Source organism: Lotus japonicus, chromosome 6, assembly GCF_012489685.1.
Source record: "Lotus japonicus ecotype B-129 chromosome 6, LjGifu_v1.2".
Classification (NCBI taxonomy): domain Eukaryota; kingdom Viridiplantae; phylum Streptophyta; class Magnoliopsida; order Fabales; family Fabaceae; genus Lotus; species Lotus japonicus.
Window position 1 is genome coordinate 62,074,430 of NC_080046.1, and position 8,147 is coordinate 62,082,576.

Here is an 8,147-nt window from a genome sequence, read left to right on the forward strand (position 1 = left end):
GAAGGTGATATTTGGATTCATCCTCCCTTTGAAGAATCAAAGATGAAGAAGTGTGAAGTTAGGGTTCCTGGTAGGTTGAAGATGAACCAAAGAGAATATGAATCAGCAATGTCTGTTTCATACTTTCAACCTTCAAACTAAAAATCTCACTCATGGTAAAAAAACAAATAACTTTCAAACATTTGCTAAAAAACTCTTCCCTAAATTAAAAATAGAATTTATTTTTAATTTATAAAAGACAAACGAAAATGAAAAAAACTGAAAAAAATAATACACATGTCATATTTTTATTTGAAGAAAGCATGGAGGTACCACACCCACAAAAATCCAGAGGCACCACAGAATTTACCTTCCTAGAATTAACTAGTATATAATCTTAGTGGCATTTCCTATCATGGATTAACATGCTTATATCACAATCAAAATCTCTCCAACGGGAAGCATGTTAGGTGGAAGATTCAAAAGCTATAAAGTTTCAATACTACTTATGACCAAATTTATCGTGGAATCTGAGACCTCACTATCCTCAGCTAGCTAGTCTTTTTCTTTATTGCCACGGTATCCCACAATGAGCCACAACACACTTGGTAGTTGGTAGATATTTGAGTTCCTTGAACATTTTATTAAGAGTTCGACCTCTGAACGGCGTATATGAAAAATAATTTATTGGGAGAAACTTACTTGTTTATTTTGATCGCGAACCTCAAAAGGATTAGTCTCAACTAACTAGCCTTTGTGCTACATTACATGTCCATGATTTTGCATATGAGTAGCACGTACTAATTGTCATGTAATCAAATTTATATAAGACGCAATAGATTATATAAGTTTTTTTTTTTTTTGTCAAACAATAGATTATATATATAAGTTGAATATGGCAATTGTCCGAGAATTACACCTGAAAACTTACCCATCTAATATTAAATCTGAATTTCCACTTTTTAGTTTTATAAAGTCTCATTATTACATTTCACAAAGTTATGAGTTAAATCATATTGTGAGGTAGAGGTGTTCATTTAAAGCTGGTTAACCGAACCGTGCCCCAAATTGAACCGTACTGGATTGTTTAAAAAATAAAAATTGAACCATTTTCCAGTTCAGTAACCATACCACTAAATCCAATTCGGTTTGGAATCGAACCATTAAATCTAATTCGGTTCGATAAACCTACACTAATTGAACCCAAACAAATTGAAACACTAAATCTACTTTTTTATTTTAAAAAGAGATTGAAATTAAGGTGGTTTTTACATATATGTTGGCACCAATCTTGTATAAATGATGTATTTCAAGATAAAAAGTTAATGAAACTGGTGAGTTGGGATAAAAGTTTGTTCACATTATTCTTAACTGGTACCCTACTTGTGAGTTACATAAATGAAGAGGGTAGTCCATCCATTTCTTACAAAGCCAACTATTGAGCTGAGCTCAAAGGGTAGTAAAAACTCATAGTTTGCTATAAATTTCCAGCTACTTCAAATTGACATCAAGTGCTAGAGACGTGGATGCTTCAGTTTTCAAGAAATCAGAGCTTTGTGTTTTAGTTAGAACTTGGGAGTTGGGAGTATGTTAGGACAAAGGGCTGAAAATTGTTTGTGGCAATATTTTTTTTTTTGCCTACACGTGGTATTTCCAAATAATGGCCACTTCTGCTTGAAGTTTTCCAGGGCCACTATTACATTACATGAATATGTTGATTTCAGTGTACCTGCACTTTCTTGACTTCTAGCACCTCTGCTGTGGTTGCAACAGAATCAGGATAAGCATCACTTATGGGACCAACTTGGTTTTCCATTATATAAATGTTGGCATTTTCTTTGGTACAAGCAAAAATTTTCTGGGTCAAATACAGGAGTGACATGTACCAGTAGAAAAATTACACTTGGATTATGTATTAATAATATTGTGACTTCTTGAAACTTTGAATCAACCCTGTAGGTGTAGGTTTATTGTAATCATAAACTAACCCAAAAACCTAACCTTGTGTTTTTCTAATCCAGTCCTTCTGTTACACTTGCACGCCTCTTCCACTCTCTTCTCCTCCCAGCACCGTTCATGCCACGTCTTCATCTCCGTCCGACCACCGCGGCGGAGGGTTAGAACGTTCCAAAATTTTCCCTTTTAATAAGAACCACAACCACCACCACCACCACCACCAATTTCCCCCTTCCCCTATTAATAACACCACCATCAGCAATTTCCAGATCTAACCGTCCCAATGCTACCACCGGTGGCTACGGCACCGTCTCTGCCACCACAACCCCGCAGCTATCAACCTCCAACCTCATCGCCACTCCCACTCTTGGCGTGAATTCCTCGACATCTCCGCCCCTACTCCTACGACGACGCCATGATCTGCCTCCGACGTAATCTCAGCTACTTCCGCTTCAACTCCCGCGACGGTCCCCTCGTCGTCCTCAATCGAACCGTCGACGACAGGACCGTGCTCTGCGTTCTGGGCCTCGTCACCGTCGTCGGGCTTGTGTGGACCCACGTGGGCCTCAACGTGTTGGTGGCGCTGATCGTGTGCGTGGTCCTTGTGACAATGAAAGTGGGTTGCTTTCCGTTGTTGGAAGTCAGCCTCTGAGAACAAATTATACTCCGATTTGATTTCACACAAATATTGGGTATCAAAGAAGTTTTAGTTTTTCTGATTTGAAAAAGTTTTGGATTGTGGAGTTACTGGTCTAATGAAGATGAGGTAGAGTTCAGAGTTGGTTCCTTTGCTTTGAAAGGAAGCACCGACAACAATGACCAAGTATGTTGAATTTACTTTTGGGTATTCGATGACTCTTGTATTTTTTGATTCATGTTCTTGACATTCAAGCTGCTGATGCCCCCTTCGTTTATCCAGTGAGGATGGAATTGTAACTGTGTATGGCAAAAAAATCATCAACATTGAATTGGAATTAGGTGTGTCTTATCAATTTCTGTTGGATAGATATGAGAGCAATTGGTGCGGTGGTTATGAGAAAGGGATTGTAGGTGATGTGGAGGTGGTTTGGCTGGGATTGATTCTTTGTAGTGGTTATGGGTGGTTTGGGGGTTGCTGTTGATGATGGATTGGGGTGGAGAATATGAGTCTGTGAATGACTATGTTTTACATACATAATTATTAAAAAAGGTGAGGTCATATTTAGTAAGCTAAAATTCAGTTAGGGTCATAACGTAAATAGTGTAAAAAAGATCTCGTCAGCACTTATCATATTAAGTGTTCATGCATTATTGGTACACATCACTCCTATAACCTACACTCACCTCAATTTATGGGCACCCAAGCATGCACCATAAATGTTTATGATTAAAAGAAAAAATATACTCTTGTAATTAAGCCTGTCCATTCAAGCATGGTTCATATGTACATTAATTGTTTAATGTGGCATCATTAGCTCTTTTCTGTTTTTCTATTTTTGGAAATTGATTGTAAATTTCTGAGCACTTGTGATTTTGTTTGAACTACTAAGGCTTTGATATATATATGTATTCGGTTGAATTTTCGAGCTTTGTGCATAATATGATCCCATTTACAAGTTGCTTGCAATCCAAATATTAAACCGCTACTCTTTCTTGGTGTTGGGGTTGATTGCAATGTAAGTCCCACATTGCTAATGAAGAAGGAAAAAGATCAAGTTATGCGGTCCAAGACTATATATAGGGATCTTAGACTCCTTGTTTCAACACACCAAAAACACCAAAGATATAGCACCTGAAAACACTTTAAGTTTATATTTGTGTTTTTTTTTTCTCTTATGCTCTTGTTTTAGAGTATTGTGAGATGTAGTTCAAATATTTACTTTGGAGAGTATGGGTGTAATGGGGTTATCGGGTGGTTAAGAGTGAAGTCTATGTGTTGTAATAATTTTCACATAGTGTTTATTCGCTGGTTGTCGGTTTTGACAACGGTCGTGGTTTTTCTTCGATTTTGGAGTTTCCACATTATATTCTTGTGTTGTTGATTGCGTTCCTGGTTTATTTACTTCTCCAGCTGTGAGGCATGCCTTAATCTTTCACATTGAAATATACTCTAATTAATACTAATTACATTTTAATTAAGTGTTCAATCAAACTAAGATATATGCTTGGAACATACACTTGGTCTTGATCTTATAACAATATCTGTTCCTCCTAACAAGTAGTTGTATAAATTTTTGGAGATTCGTATTAGAGTTTACAAATCCAAGTAAATCTTGATAAAACTTGGGCAAATCTAAATATAATCATCGAGTTTTTTTTGTTTTGTTCAATAATCATGGAGTTTACAAGATTTTCCCAAGGGGGTTTCCTGGTAAGGTTTTAATGAGGTATGATTTATATAATCTTTCTCCTTGGAGCTTGGAGGGGTGGGTGGTGGGTTATTCAGATAGTAGGAGGATCATTGGTGTAGTTTCTGTTACAGTTGCCACACTTAAATCTTTTTTTTCCCTTTTTTTCTATTTGTATTGGGTTGAAATATCTCTTGTACTTCATTTCAATATATATTATATTGCCTATAAAATAAACAACTTGTATAAATATCTAAGTTTTTTGGGCTCTTTTCCTTGGTCCAATGATCAAATTCCTAACAAGCCCAAACCCATTCTACATATTCTGTTATTCAAAGGATGTTCTAAATGGGCGAATGACTCGCACGCCTTTAATAGGTGGTTCCCTTGCTAACACTGAATTGTGAGGATGTTTGGACCTGGTCGAGTAATCCAAAGGGAAACTATTCAGTCAAAGATGTGTTTGCTTAGCTCAGTGCAGGTATCGGGAGGAGGTTGATGATGACCACTAGCGTGGTTATGGGAATTGAAAATTCCATAGAAGGTTTACATTTTTCTTTGGGTTGCGCCTCATAACTCCTTGTAGGTGAATGCGTATCGGTTGGGTTGGATTCTCTCAGCATCACAAGAGTGTACGAGATGCTCTGCTACTATTGAGGACTCTCGTCACTGCCTTCAGGATTGTCCACGTTCAAAGGAAATGCAGTTGAGATTAGGAGCCCTAAACTGGTGTGATTTTATGCAGCAAGATTTTGAGTCTTCAAATTACATTGTCGAGTCTAATCCATTGGAAGCAAGATTTAATTTGCAATAGGTGATTGTCAAGTAATTTTGATTCTCTGAATTACATAAGCGAGTCTAAATCATGACTTTTCGATTCCATTATTACATGATGTGTGAATCATAGCTTTTCGTTGCAACCACAAGTCCAATGGATCTTGACACATGGTTCTTGATTTGTCTTTCATCTTTGTGTCGAAGTACCAACATGGTCTGTTTTTAGGTTACAAATGTGTTCATTTTCAGCCAGGTTCCATAAGTGGTTAATTAGAGAAAGTAAAGGAGATTATTATGCATGTTTTTTGGAGGGTCAGTAAATAGTTAATCCCAACCATTATTTTGGAGATGTGGAGTAATGTTATCCCTCCTCATTGATTAATGGCATAACTCTCTAGTTCATTGATGGTTTTCCCACTTTTAGCCCAAATAGAAAAGAATTTTGTTTTTCAATGCATTTTAAGCACATCCTTTTAACCAAAAAAGTACGAATTAATCCCACAAAACTCTTACTTATTAAATAAGCAGTAAAGAGGAATTTTCATAAGAATTCATCAATGAATTAAAATATATATATAAATACATAAAATATTAATATTCCAAATTATAATTCTTCCTAATCAAAACAACATAATAAAATTTCTATTATAAATTGATGACCAAGAGTAATAGAACAATAAATACAATTTCATAAAAAAAATGATGAAAATAATAATAATATATACTTTCATAAAAATTGACGTGATAAGAATATTGTCCGAATACTTCTACAAGCACAATGTCACAGTGTTTCTACTTTCTGCTTTTACATTAGTTATCGACGCAAAATTTCCAAGGTACTACTTGCTCATTACAAAAACATGATCGATCATCAAACAACATTAGGAAACAAGCCCAATATCAATATTCCATATACATCTGAGGTCACCCTTGCATAACAAATGATAACATTTTGGATACATGATCAGTAAAAAGGAAATATACAGAAATTACTCAAAGCATCATACCTTAAAATAAGCCATTAATATCTGAAAAACATCAACGAGAAGATCAAGTTCTCTTCCCTGCAATTGTTCTTAGCATCATGGTACCGGTTTTTATAACTTTTTCAACTTGATCAGGTCGAGCACTCAAAAATAATGCCTGATTATAAAGCGTTCAACCTGATCGACTAGATAATGTTCAAAAACCCGAAACCATGACGCAAATAAACAAACTACAAGGAAGGGAGCTTGATGACTCGTTGTTTTGGACCACTAGTTTTTCATCTTCAGTTGTCTAATTGAACAATAAGGGGGCGAATGAAAGGTCAAGAAAGAGAGAATGAGTGGAGAAGAGGGGTTTGCTATAGTAGTGGTTGAGAAAAAAAGAGGAGAAAGACAATGATGAACATCTTATGTTGCGCGGCTGAGATACAATGTGTATGGGAATGTTTAGGTTATATAGCGGTGCTGTGAGACCCTAAATCATCATTGGGCCTACTTCTTTAAGCACATATTGAACGGGCTTTCAATTTTCAATGTTTTTAAAAGCACCATTTAAAAAAAAATGAATTTATCCCAAAATATTTATGTCATTAAATAGAAAGTCAAAAAGGAGAATTTAATTTAATATTTTTTAATTTTACCTTTGACCAAAAATATTGGATTTTCCCACAAAAGCTGTCTCATTAAATAGGTGATCAAAGGATTAAAAATTCATCAATGAATTAAAAATATATAAAATTAAATACACATAATTTTAGAAAATATTATCATTTCAAAAAAATGAAACTTTTAAAAATTTTCAAATAAAAAAAGAAAGTAATGACCTCCCTTTGCTCAATATCAAAACGCTTCACTCTTTGATTCTCTTTCTAGTTAGGGGATGGGAGCACTTCACTCTTGTACAAGGATTGGAGTGGGTTTGGTATCCTTGCAAACCAGATCCCCTTTGTTCATATATTAGATACCAATCTCAACCTCGAGGATCTGATTCGTGATGATCAATGGTACGTGGAATAGCTATATGCATCCATCTCTCACGAATGGCTCGCACGCCCTTACCAGGTGGTTATCGTGCTAACACTGAATCGTGAGGATGCTTGGACCTAGTTGAGTAATCCAAAGGGCTGATATTTTGTAAAGGATGTGTATGCTTGGCTTCAATGCATGGATCACGAGGAGGTTGATAACCACTGGCAATGGTTGTGGAAATTGAAAATTCTAGAGAAGGTTCGCATTTTTCTTTGGGTTTCACCTTATAACTCCTTCAAGGTGAACACATATCGGTTGTGTTGCAATCTCTTGGCATCACCGGAGTGTACGAGATGCTCTGCTAATATTGAGGACTCTCTTCACTGCCTCTGAGATTGTCCACATTCAAAGGAAATCTAGTTGAAATTAGGAGTCTTGCATTGGCGTGATTTTATGTAGCGAGATTTTGAGCCTCCAAATTACATAATGGAGTTTAATCTATTTGAAGCAAGGTTTAATTTGTGATAGGTGATTGTCAAGTATTTTTGATTCTCCGAATTACAAAAGTGAGTATAAATCATGAATTTTTTATTCCATTTTTACGTGGTGTTCGAATTAAATCTTTTTGTTGATGTCCTAAGTCCAATGGATCTCGACGCATGGTCTAGATATGTCTTCCATCTTTGTGTCGAGGTACCAACATGATCCTTTTTTAGGTTACAAACGTATTCTTTTCCAATCAGTTTCCGAAAGTAGTTAATTAGAGATATTAAAGGAGATTAATATGGATATTTTTGGAAAGTAGAAAGATATCTAAACCATTAATTTGGAGTAACTTAAGAGAGTTACTCTAGGAGTAACTTGATCCTTCCTCATACATTAATGACATGAAGCTCTAGTTTATTGATGGGCTTTCTCGCTTTAAGCCGAAATAGAAAATAATTTTGTTTTTCAATGTTTTTTAAGAGCGACATTTTGAAATCCCACAAAATTCTTACTCATTAAATAAGCAGTAAAGGATAATTTAAAAAAAAAATCATCCATGAATTTAAATACATATAAATAAAAATATATTAATGTTACAAATTATAATTCTTCCTAATTAAAAAGACATAATAAATTTTCTATTGCAGATTAATGACCAAGAGTAATA